This window comes from Acomys minous, assembly GCF_964271855.1.
Source record: "Acomys minous genome assembly, chromosome: 18".
In the NCBI taxonomy this organism is placed as follows: domain Eukaryota; kingdom Metazoa; phylum Chordata; class Mammalia; order Rodentia; family Muridae; genus Acomys; species Acomys minous.
Window position 1 is genome coordinate 62,332,174 of NC_140501.1, and position 12,892 is coordinate 62,345,065.

Below are 12,892 nucleotides of genomic sequence, written 5' to 3' on the forward strand. Positions count from 1 at the left end.
CATAAACCAAAACTTCCACAACGTCATGGTTTTTCTGTGTAGCCCTGGTTGTCCCGGAACAATATATAGACCAATCTGCCCTAGATTTCAGAGGTCTGTCTCCCTCTGCCTCTCAAATACTGGGATGAAAGGTGTGTACACCTCCACCAGGCCTCTTTATACAGTATTTTAATATCACTGGGTTATTTTTTCTGATTTTTTTGGTTTGTTTTTAAATTCAAATACTTGATTTGTAAAGGTTTTTTTTTTGTTTGTTTTTGTTTTTAGTTTTGTTTTACTTTTTGGTTTTTGAGACAGGGTTTCTCTGTGCAGCCTTGACTGTACTAAAACTCTCTTTGTAGGCCAGGCTGGCTTCAAACTCACAGATCTGTCTGCCTCTGCCTCCTTTCAGAATGCTGAGATTAAAGGTGTGCACCACCAAATCCTGCAAGTTTATGTATTCCTTAACAGCTTTTTGGTTTGGGTTGGGTTTTGGTTTTGGTTTTTCAACACAGGGTTTCTCTGGGTAGTGTTGGCTCTCCTGGACTACCTTTGTAGATCAGACTGGACTCAAACTCACAGAGATCCATTTGCCTCTTCCTCAGGGGTGCTGGGATTAAAGGCATGCACCATGATGCCTGGCTTTAAAACTTCTTTTAAATAGGACACCCACACACCCAGGTGTGGCAGAACATGCCTACAATCCTGAGAAAAGATTGCAGGTTTGAGTGCTGTGTCTAAAAATCAGAACAAAATGTCTCTGTACATGTGTTTACTGATTGATGAAAGATTTGTCTCTTACAGGTCACATCGGGTTTGAGAAAACAGAAGCAGCAGAGCAGAAAACCTTATTTTGTAATTTATGCTTGCTTATGAGCAATCACAGCACACCACATGTCTACCATTAATGAGTCAAACTTTGTTGTTTTTGTAAGACACGTTCTCCCAGGTAGGTCTAACTCCTGGACTTTGCTGTGTACACCAGGCTGGCCTTGAACTCACAGGGATCCGCTTGCCTCTGCCTACCAGTTCTGGGATTAAAGGCGTGCACCACCGTGTCCAGCCCAACTTTTATTATGTTTGTTTATCCATGTTATGTGTGGAAGAGGACACAATTACCACAGTGTGCTTATGGGGATCAGAGGACAACTTGTAGGAAGTGGTTCGTTCTCTCCATCGATGTGGGTTCCTGGGTTGAATTCAGGTCATCAAGCTTGATAGAAAGTACTTTTACCCCCTGAGCCATATTGCCTTCCAATTTTTAGAAATTGGTGGGACACACCTTTAATCCCAGCACTAGAGGGGCAGAGGCAGGTGGATCTCTGTGAGTTCAAGGCCAGCCTGGTTTACAAACTGAGTCCAGGCCAGCCTGGTCTACAAAGTAACTCTAGGATAGCCAAGCTATTTACACAGAGAAACTCTTTCTTGAAAAACCAAAAGAAGAGGCTGGAGAGATAACTCAGTGGTTAAGAGCACGGCCTGCTCTTCCAGAGTCCTGAGTTCAATTCCCAGCAACCACAGGGTGGCTCAAAACTGACTATAATGTGTGATCTAATGAGCTCTTCTGCAGATAAAGTACTCATATATAATAAATGAATAATTTTTTTTTAAAAAAGGAAAAACCAAAAGAAGGGCTGGAGAAATGGCTCAGTGGTTAAGAGCACTGTCTGCTCTTCCAGAAGTCCTGAATTCAATTCTCAGCAAACACATCGAGGCTCACAACCATCTATAATGAGATCTGGTGCCTTCTTCTTAAGTGCAAGTGTACATGCAAGCAGATCACTGTATATGTAATAAATAAGAAAATCTTTAAAAAAAGAAAAAAGAAAGAGAAATTTAATTTATATATTTCATTTGGTAAGTAAATAAAAAGTAATATATTATTAAAATATACTAGAAAGGGGGGCTGGAGAGATGACTCAGCAGTTAAGAGCACTGGCTGCTCTTCCAGAGGTCCTGAGTTCAATTCCCAGCAAACCACATGGTGACTCATGACCATCTATAATGAGATCTGGTGCCCTGTTCTGGTATACAGGCATACATGTAGGCAGAATGCTGTATATATTATAAATAAATACATCTTTAAAAATATATATATATGCTAGAAAAAGGTCACTAATGTACCTTATGGATACTAGAGTTGGGTTACTTTAATCTTGAAATAATCATGTATTAGCCTACGGTTTGATGAATGGCTTTAGCTGCATGAATACATAATTGACAACCACAATCCTTTTTCTTAACCTTTGGGATGTAACACACAAGTTTGAACTTCTGTTTCTGCTTAATAAAAGGCTTCCTATAAAAACCTATAAAAATTTTTCTTCCTCAAAATGGATATTCCACAAAAATGGATTAGAAGCCATCTTTAAAGAAAGAAGAAATCTTTAAAATCTAGTGCTAGTAAAATGTAGGAAAATTATGTCTCTGTGAGAACATGAGGCCTGTCATAGTCAGCTGATGTGAAGCAGCCCCATATTTCAACACCTGGGATTAAAATTAAAACATATTCTTATAATGTTTCTCTGTCTTTTAAAGTAACCAAAAATCCAGCCAGGCGTGGTGATGGGGGCCTTTAAACCCAGCACTCAGTAGGCAGAGGCAGGCAGATCTCTGTTAAGTTTAAGGCCAGTCTGCTCTACAAAGTGAGTCTAGGACAGCCAGGGCTACACAGAGAAACCCTGTCTTGAAAAACCAAAACCAAAACCAAACAAAACAAAAACAACCCCAAATTGCCACTACAGACATCAATACTCTAAACTCTTGGAAACGTTGAAAAGGAAGAAACACTTCTCCATTTTTTCTTTGAAGCCAGCAATATTTGGATATTCAACAAAGATAGCATCATAAGAAAAAACTATGGAACAATATTCCTGATGAATACTGATACAAAAATGTTTAGCCAAGTACTACAAAACAAAATTTAACTTTTTTTTTAACTCAAGGCTTTTTATTGGTATTTAGGAAAAGGGCCCCCCCTCAAGGTGAAGACTGAGCAGGTAGAAGCAATACTCTCAGGCTCAGTACCAATAAATTTTCCTATGTCTTTGAGTCTCCTGGGTCCCCTTTGCCTCCATCACATCTTCTTCTAATGTGTTTAGCTGCGGCACATAAGTTCTCTCTAGAGCATCTTCCCCTGATGTGTCCTTGGGGCCATCTCAACTGCATCCTTAAAGGACTGTGCACTCTACAGGGTTGTGACACTGGGCCTGGAAAGATGGTTCAGAGGTTGAAAGCACTTGTTCTTGTAGCAGACCTCGGCTTTTTCCCAGTACCCACACAGTGGCTCACAAACCCTAGTCCCAGAGAATCCAATGTCCTTTTCTGGCCTCCATGGACACCAGAAAAGTATGCACGTACAGGAAAAATAGCCATGCACATAAAATAAAGCAAGTCTAAAATAATTTTTTTAATGTGACAGTTATTTTTGGAATGGAAGGAGGGTTCAGAGTATGAAAATGATTATGAGCTGAGCATTGTGACACATACATTTTGTCACAGCACTTGAGAGATGGAAGCAGAGGATCTCTATGAGTTTAAGGCCAACTAACTGTTCCAAGACAGCCAAGGCAACTGAGAGTCATCCCATCTTTAAAAACAAAAAGTGCAATATGCTACATTAACAGAAGGTAGATACATAGTAATCAGTATTGATACAGAAAGAGGATTTTGAGAAAATTCAATGTTTTTTTTTAATAATGACTTAATAAGCCACTCAGGGGCTGGAGAGATGGCTCAGTGGTTAAAAGTGCCACCTGCCCTTCCAGAGGTCCTGAGTTCAATTCCCAGCATCCTGGTGTACAAAGTGAGTCCAGGACAGCTAAGGCTACACAGAAAAACCCTGTCTTGAAAAACCAAAGGCCAAAACAAAAAAACAAAACAAAACCAAAAAAAAAAAAAAACAATGAGCCGGGTGGGGTGGCGCAGGCGTATAATCTAACCACTCAAGAAGCAGAGGGAAGCAGATCGCTGTGAGTTGGAGGCCTGCCTGGTCTACAAAGTGAGTCCTCACACAAGAGACTTATTGGGAGGGAAAATTTCAGGAGAGTGCCTGGCACTGATCAGGTATGGGGCAGCAGCAGAGAACTGGATAGAACAGAATTTAAGCACGTTTTCCCCCCTTGGGGCAGAGCTTTCTAGGGTGGTCTGGGATTGGAGCAATTTCTGTGGCCTAATTTTAGGGCAAGTTCACAAATTGGTGGGCTTTTTCTGTAGGGCTGGTTGTGGCTGGGCTGGGGACAGCTATTAGGAAACACTTGTTAGGAAACACCTGTTAGGAAAACTCCTGCTAGGAAACACCTGCTAGGAAACACCTGTTAGTGAAGTCTGGCTAGCGGGGTCTGGCCATTGAGGCTCCTCAGGGATGAGCTTACAGGGCAGGGAAGCCATTCTTGACACTCAAGTTGACATGAATAGCCAACATTAGATCCATGGTAATGGGTTTTGGGGTTTTTTGTTGCTGCTGTTCTTGTTTTTGTTTTTTCAAGACAGGTTTTCTCTGTGTAACCCTGGCTGTCCTGGAACTCACTCTGTAGATCAAGTTGGCCTTGAATTTACCTGCTTCTACCTTCTGAGTGCTTGAATTAAAGGTATGTGCGACCACTACCTGGCTTCCTTCTTTTTGTTTTTGTTTTTGTTTTTGTTTTTGTTTTTGTTTTTCAAGACAAGGTTTCTCTGTGTAGCCTTGGCTGTCTTGGACTCCCTTTGTAGCCAGGCTGGCCTGGAATTCACATTGATCCACCTGCATCTGCCTCCTCAGCACTGGGATTAAAGGCATGCACCACTAAGCCGGGCCTCTTTTGGCTTCCCTCTGAAAAATGTGTTTAATGCATTTCATTGTGTCACACAAGTTTTGTATGTATTGTATTTATTTTTATTCATCTCAATTTTTTTCTGTGACTTCTTTGATTCACTGGTTTAAAATGTGATGTTTAGGCTGGGGCTGTAGTTCAGTTGGCAGAGTGCATTAGCCAAGCCCTGGGGCTGATCCTAACCACTGCATACACTAGGCTTGATGGTGCACATCTGTAATCCCAGTACTAGGGAGACAGAAAGTCAGAAGTCTCAGGTCATCTTCAACTATGATAGCAAGTTTAAGGCTATTTTGGTATACATAAGACCATGTCTCTTAGTCCCAGCACTCAGGAGGCCGAGGCAGGTGGATCCCTGTGAGTTTGAGGTCAGCTTAGTTTACAAAGTGAGTCTAGGACAGCCAAGATAACACAGAGAAACCCTGTCTCAAAAACAACAAAACATAAGACCATGTCTCAAAAAAGGCTTACTTTTTCCTTGTTATTAATTTCTAGCTTCATTCCTATACTTAAAGATAATGTACTTTGTAAGATTTTATTTATTTACTTCGTTTGTTTGTTTGTTTGAAACAGAGTTTCTCTGTGTAGCCTTGGCTGTGGCTGTCCTGGACTAGCTTTGTGGACCATGCTGGCCTCAAACTCACAGCGATCTGCCTGCGTCTGCCTCCCAAGTGCTGGGATTACAAGCATGTGCCACCACCACCCGCCCTTTATTTACGTTTAAATTATTTGAACCTTATTTGGAAGTCTACTATATGGCCTGTCCTGGACAATGTTCTATATTCACTTGAGAAGAATATGTATTCCATTCCTATTGGACATGATGACTTATTTGTCTTGCTTGTTTGAGGCAGGGTCTCATATAACCCAGAAGTGTCTCAAACTTGCTACATAACCAAGAATGATCTGACTGCCTGATCCTCTTGGCTCCATTCCCATAGGCTGGGATTACAGTTATGAGCCACCATTTCCCATGGATGTAATGCTTTATGTATTAGAGCCAGATGCCTATTGGTCAAGTCCTCTATATATTTATTGATTCCTTGTGTAATTGTTCTATATGCCATAAAGAGCCCAGGCGAACTTTATTGAAAGGGAAGCTTTGTTGTCTCCAATTGTTTTTCAAGACAGGGACTCTCTGTGTAGCCTTGGCTGTCCTGGACTCATTTTGTAGACCAAGCTGGCTTTGAACTCACGGTGATCTGCCTGCCTCTGCCTCCTTGGTGCTGGCATTAAAGCCATGCACCCCCATGCCCAGCTTAATAAATAAATCTTAAAGGAAGAAAAAAATAAAAGTTTCTGTCTATCAAAAGAAACATTCACCGTGGTGGCACACACCTTTAATCCTAGTACTCAGGAGGCAGAGGCAGGTGGATCTCTGTGAGTTCAAGACCAGCCTGGTCTACAAAGTAAGTCCAGCACAGCCAAGGCTACACACAAAAACCCTGTCTTGGAAAACTAAAAGCAAAACAAAACAAAAAACCAAACCAAACAAAACAAAACAAAACAAAAACAAATCCAAAATTTAATCTCAGAAAATAGAGCCAGGAGATTTCTCAGTTGGAAAAGTGTTACCATACAAGCAGGAGGATCTGAGTTCAATTCCCAGAACCCTCAGAAAAATTCCAGGAGCTGGGAGGGGGGAAGCTGAGTGTATTGTCACATGCCTTTGAGCCCATCACTTGGAAGGCAGAGGCAGGCTGATAGATGTGAATCTGAGGCCAGCCTGCTCTACAAAGTGAGTCCAGGGCGGCCAAGGCTACACAGAGAAACTGTGTCTCAAAACAAAACAAAACAAAACAAACACAAAAACAAAACACACACACAAAAAAGAGTTGGAAGTGGTAGCAAATTCATATACCTAAATACTGGGGGTAGGGGGCGACAGAGACACAGGGGTTCCGGGGACTCAGTATTCAGACAGCCTAGCTTCATCTATGAGATCCAGGTCAATCAGAAAATCTGTTTCACAAAACAAAGTGGGGTGAGCGTGGTGGTGAAGCAGAGGCAGGTCAGTCCACACATCTACATTCATGTATGCATGCACACCTGTACCCACACGAACACATACAAAATAAATGAACAAAAAAATAAAGTGCAATCAGGGCTGGAGAGATGGCTCAGACGTTAAGAGCACTGTCTGCTTTTCCAAAGGTCCTGAGTTCAATCCCCAGAAACTGCATGGTGGCTTATAACCATCTATAATGAGATCTGGTGTCCTCTTCTGGCCTGCAGGCAGAACACTGCATAAATAATAAATAAATAAATCCTTAAAAGTAAACAAATAAGTCGGGCGTGGTGGTGCACGCCTTTAATCCCAGCACTTGGGAGGCAGAGGCAGGTGGATCGCTGTGAGTTTGAGGCCAGCCTGGTCTACAAAGTGAGTCCAGAACAGCCAAGGCTACAGAGAAGCCCTGTCTCAAAAAACCAAAAATAAATAAATAAATAAATAAATAAATGCAATCTAAGATTGCCCCACCTCAAACGAATTTTTAATGGAAAGTCTATGAGGAGATCCTACAGTGATTTATTTGTTTATACAGCTTGACGTGTCAAGTTGAAAGATCTTGTCTGGTTTTTGTTTTGTTTTGTTTCCAGATTACTATCAAATCTGGGTGCCTTAGTGTCCTTTTTGGCTTAGGCAGGTACAGAGTGCTCTGTTTTGAGCCAGGGCCTCAGGTATCCCAGGTTTGCCTTCTAACTATAGCTGAAGATGACCTTGAGTTACCGGGGTCATCCAACCTGTCCCCTTAAGTACAAGGGCTACAGGTGAGTGCCACTACAGCCAGCTATGGGGTGCTAGGGATCAGACTCAGGGCTCCATGTATACTAGACAGGCACTCTACCAACTGAGCTATCCCCGGCCCCTGGCTGCTAGGGACTTGATGGCTCGTAGGCAGGCTCTATGATCTGATCCCGCTTGATAAAGCCTTAGAAAATGGATCTCCAACCTTCATACACTCTTTATAATACGGGATAACATTTTAGAGGAGAAAATGCAACAGATTGTTGTTGTTGTTGTTGTTGTTGTTGTTGTTGTTGTTTGGATTTTCGAGACAGGTTTCTCTGAGAAGCCCTGGCTGTCCTGGAGCCCACTCTATGTAGACCAGGCTGGCCTCGAACTAACAGGGATCCGCCTGCCTCTGCCTCCCAAGTACTGGGATCAAAGGGGTTCGCCACCACCACCTGGCTGCAACATCATGTTAAGATGAAAAAGATTAAAGGATATGTATGATAAGAGAAAGAAGCCACTGACACTATGACCTGCTTTGTCACTCCTGCTGAGTCCAAGAAACTATAATACAACTGATTAAACCCAAACTACCTACTCAGAGCTAACGTATGTCTTCCAAAATGCATCTCAAATAAGGACATTAAAACAACAAATACATTATTCTTACTTTTTTGTTTGTTTGTTTGTTTATTAATTTTTTTGTGACAGACTCTCACTGTGTAGCCCTGGTGGTACTGGAACTCATTACGTAGATCAAACTGGCCTTGAACTCAGAGAGATCTTACTCCTATGTCTTCCAAGTGCTGGAATTATAGGCATGTCCCATTGCCATAATTAGGGTTTTATTGCTGTGAGGAGACACCATGACCAGGTCAACCCTTATAAAGAAAAACATTTGCTGTCTCTGACATAAATTTTGTTCCCAGCTTTTTGGTCACCTCCCTCTGAGGACAGTGCCTCACCAGGCCACAAGGGAAGAAGACATGCTCAGTCTTGATGAGATGGGGTACATGGGAAAGGGAGCTCCCCTTTATTGAGGAATAGGGGAGGGGTGAGAGAGAAGGAGGACCGGGAGGCGAGAAGACGTGGTGCTGGACGAAGAGTTGACAGGTTTACGTCTTGATCTGGATGCAGCACAAGGGGACTGTGTGATTTACTGGGCATAGCTTGAGCATAGGAGACTTCAAAGCCAGTTCTCACAGTGTCACACTTCCTATTCCACCAAGGCCACACCGCCTAATAGTGTGTCTACCGCCCATGGACAAGCGCTCAAGCACGTGAGTCTATGGGGTCATACCTATTCAAACCATCATAGGAGGTGAGTCTGTTCCTGGCATCTTTCACACAAGACACTCAGGAAAGGCTGGATGCATTTCTAGTGTCTGGGATGCGCATGGATCCCCTGGTTTAAGCCTGTGCTGCTGCCATCCGTGGCTGTGTTCATTGCTGCCTGTCTGGTCTGTGCCTCTCTTGTGTATTTTTGTCACTTTTGTTTGCTGGAGGAAAGGGAGCTGAGATAGGAAGGGAGTGAACAGACCTACGACACTGTTAAAGTGTATGTTAAAGTACTTCAGGGACAGGGCTGGAGAAATGGCTCAGAGGTTATGAGCACCTACTGCTCTTCCAGAGGACCTGGGTTCAAATCTCAGCACCCACACGGCAGTTCACAACTGTCTGTAAGTCCAGTTCTAGGGGATACAGCACCCTCACACAGATGTACATGCAGGCAAAAAACAACAACAGCAACAACAACAACAACAACAACAAAATAAAAACCCACCAATGTACATACAATAAAAATAAGTTAAAAAAAAAAAAGTACTTCAACCAGGCATGGTGGTGCACACCTTTAATCCCAGCACGCGGATGCAGAGGCAGGCGGATCACTGTGAGCTCGAGGCCAGCCTGGCCTACAAAGCGAGTCCAAGATAGTCAAGGCTACACAGAGAAACCCTGTCTTGAAAAATCAAAAGAAAAAAAAAAGAATTGCCTGCTTTGTTCTTGGAGCACCTCTGGGAACCTTACCCAGTGTTTACTCAATAGACCCATCAAACCCAACAAAACAAGACAAAAAACAGTGAGGAACTAATATTGCTTTTGTTATGCCATTAGCTTCAGATGTTAGAAAGAAGCATAAGAAGTTAAAGTGTCAGAGGGTGTGAATAGGTCTCAGCTGTTGGAGATTGCTCAGAAGGTTTATGATAACCATGACTCTGTAGAAAAACAAAAGAAAAGATTGATTGGCCAGAGCAGTAGGGGCAGCCTCAACGAGACCCCATAAGGGAAATCACACAGCAGGGAGCCAGAAACACTTGGGGTGGGAGCTTAGAGAGGAACCAATGCGCTCGGTGCAAGCAGAAAGGACATGGGGGTATGGGATATGCCCAAATCCGAAGAGGGGAAAAGGACTCCCCGTCTTTAACAGTCAAATAACTTATTATCACACAGAACCCTCCAGCAGTAGGGAAGGAGCAGAGGCAGCCGACGTGCTTGGCCGTGTCATCCCAGGTCAGGTGTGCAGCCCCTGTTCTCACACCTGTAGAATATGGTGTTGGGGCAGGTGGGCAGGGCAGCCCTCCTGCTCTTTTCATTTTAAACACTGCAGCCTAAGTAAATCCACTTTAATAAAACCCAACAAGAGCTGTCTAAATGTATCTGCTACCAAAAAAAAAAAATAGCCAGGCTTTTAATCCCAGCACTTGGGAGGTGGAGGCAGAGGTAGATGGGTCGCTGTGAGTTCGAGGCCAGCCTGGTTTATAAAACGAGTCCAAGAGAGCCAAGGCTAAATATACCTAGAAACCCTGCCTCGAAAAACAAAAACAAACAAACAAAGAAACAAACAAAAAAAAGTATCCTCTACCTAAGGGAGCAATGACTAAGGCACCTTTCGTCCCCACTTCCCTGTAATATGCCAGTTTAGAGTACTCCCAAGAATCCCCAGGAGGCAAACCCATGTAAGAGCACAAAGGGTCTTTATTAAGACTCAAGCTGGGCTGTGATATCTGGTGGCGACCCTGTGCTCTGGTTTGAGGGGTTTTTCTTTAGGTCCTTTTCTCTCCCAGCATTCCCACAGTAGGGGAGGGGGTTCCCAGCTTGGCAAGTACTTATGGATAAAGATACGTAAGGGGGTTTGCCGGGTGTGGTGGTGCTCGCCTTTAATCCCAGCATTTGGGAAGCAGAGGCAGGCGGGTCACTGTGAGTTCGATGCCAGCCTGGTCTACAAAGTGAGTCCAGGACAGCCAAGGCTACACAGAGAGACCCTGTCTCGAAAAAACAAACAAACAAAAAACAAACAAACAAGCAAACAAACAAAAACAAGATACATAAGAGGGTCTAGTGTCCTAAGGTGATCGGGCACCTTGGCTCCAACTTTCTTTTGATCTTCTTTGTTCACCTCCACAAAGCAAAAGTGAGGCCGGGCAAGGCCCTTTGATCTGGCCTTCTTATCTCTGGGGCAGAAAGGAGTGTGGTCACGTGACTCAGGCTAGGGGCACTTTCCTGCAGCTGTGCTTAAGTTTCCCTGCAGCTGTGTCTTACCACCTGTCACTGTGACCCTGAGATACGGATTTTAGTTATTTGGTGGTGGAGGAAGTGCCAGCCAGGAGGGCATGAGACACAGTCTGTGTTGGGCTCACATCAGGGGTCCGTTGGTCTTGAGGACCCCTGTGAACTTGTCGATTTTCTGCTTCCCATTCTTTTCTGCTGTCTCTGCTTGGCACTTCCACCTACACTCACAAGCCATAGGACCCAAGTAAGCAAACTTTCCAGCAGGCCTCAGCTGCACGACCTTGAGGGCGGCAGGAATCACCACCCACTTTTTCTTGTCATAGGATAAAGGGATCCCATCAAACACCTTGAGGCGTTCCAGGGCAGCCTGGCCTCTCTTGGTCTGTGAGGCAGCCAAAAAAAATGCAGCTCAGGGCTGGGAAGTGGTAAGGGTCTGGAGAGGAGTTGGTGTTCATCCGCTTCTGGAGAAAGGCCAAATACTTTAACTTGTTTCTGTAGAAATTTCTAGAAACGTTGATGCCATCGCAGCATACAACCACCACCTTTTGGCCCAATAGTACTTGCTTGGCCACAATGCCTGGCCCAGAAGATGGCCTCCATCTTCCAGCCCTAGAACCTGTGCCTCCGAGACAGGTTTCTCTGTGTGGCCTTGGCTGACCTGGACCTGCACTTGCCCTGTAGACCAGGTTGTCCTCAAACCCACAGACATCTGCCTGCCTCTGCCTCTCCAGTGCTGAGATTAAAGGTGTGGGCCACCATGCCTGGCTCCTAACCTTCATTGGGGTGAGAACTAACAAGGCCAGGGCTCTATTCCACTCAGCTCTCAGGAGCCCAGGGCAACATTAAAAGTAGGGGGCAAGTCTGTTAAATTTCTGGCTGACACAGGAGTGGCCCATTCAATCCTGACAGAGCTGCTAGGACCAGTGACAACTCAACTTGGAGACCTCTCGATGGTGGACTTGAGATACTCTACTATGACCCACTCCTCCTATTTTTTTTCAAGACAGGGTTTCTCTGTGTAGCCTTCCTTAGCTGTCCTGAACTTGCTCTATAGACCAAGGTGGCCTCGAACTCAAAGAGAGCCTCCTGCCTCTGGCTCCCAAGTGCCTGGATTAAAGGTGTGCGTCACCACCTCTAGCTGATCCACTCTTTCTTATTCATGACAGACTGCCTCCGTCCCATCTTGGGAGAGATTTATCACAAGTGTGGCAGGAGAAGCCTTTGGGGAGGCCACTACTCATTTTGCTTTGAGTTCTACTCAACTCCTAACCCATACTCTTGTGACCTGCTCCGTGTTGGAGGGACACCTCTTCTAACCAAGTCCAGCACCTGAAAATGACGCTCAAACTTCGAGGCAAATGCAGAATTCACAACGGTCTGGGCCGAGAATAACCCACCAAGTTTGGCCATCTACAGAGTGCCAATCACTATTCAGTCACTGGTCAAACAATATCCAGGAAGCCAGGTAGGGGATTGCTAAACACATGAACAGGCTACAGGAAGCAGGGGTCCCCATCCCCTAACATTCCCCTTGGAATACCTCCCCTGATCCCGGTCCAAAAACCAGGCTCTCAGAACTACCTCCCAGTGCAGGATCACTCAGAGAGGTCAACAGCAGGGTGGAGACCATCCATCCCATGGTTCCTAACACTATACCCTCGAATCTCCAGCCACCAGAGAAGGAAGGATACATAGTTTTGGTCTTAAAAGATGTCTTCTGGGCTGGGCTGGGCTCAGAGATTAAGAGCACTGGCTGTTCATTCACAGGCCTTGAGTTCAATTCCCAGCAACCACATGGTGGCTCACAATATCTACAATGAGATCTGGTGCCCTCTTCTGGTGTGCAGATGCACATTTGGGC

General features: G+C 44.4%; 1 pseudogene across 1 annotated transcript; it reads right to left on the reverse strand.

Annotated features, from left to right (window-relative positions):
* Positions 1-11,155: 11,155 nt before the first annotated feature.
* LOC311589111 (large ribosomal subunit protein uL13-like) lies at positions 11,156-12,670 on the reverse strand (annotated as a pseudogene). Its single transcript has 2 exons — positions 12,572-12,670; positions 11,156-11,647 (listed from the first exon to the last, which is right to left on the reverse strand). The product of its transcript is annotated as a large ribosomal subunit protein uL13-like (transcript).
* Positions 12,671-12,892: the final 222 nt, after the last annotated feature.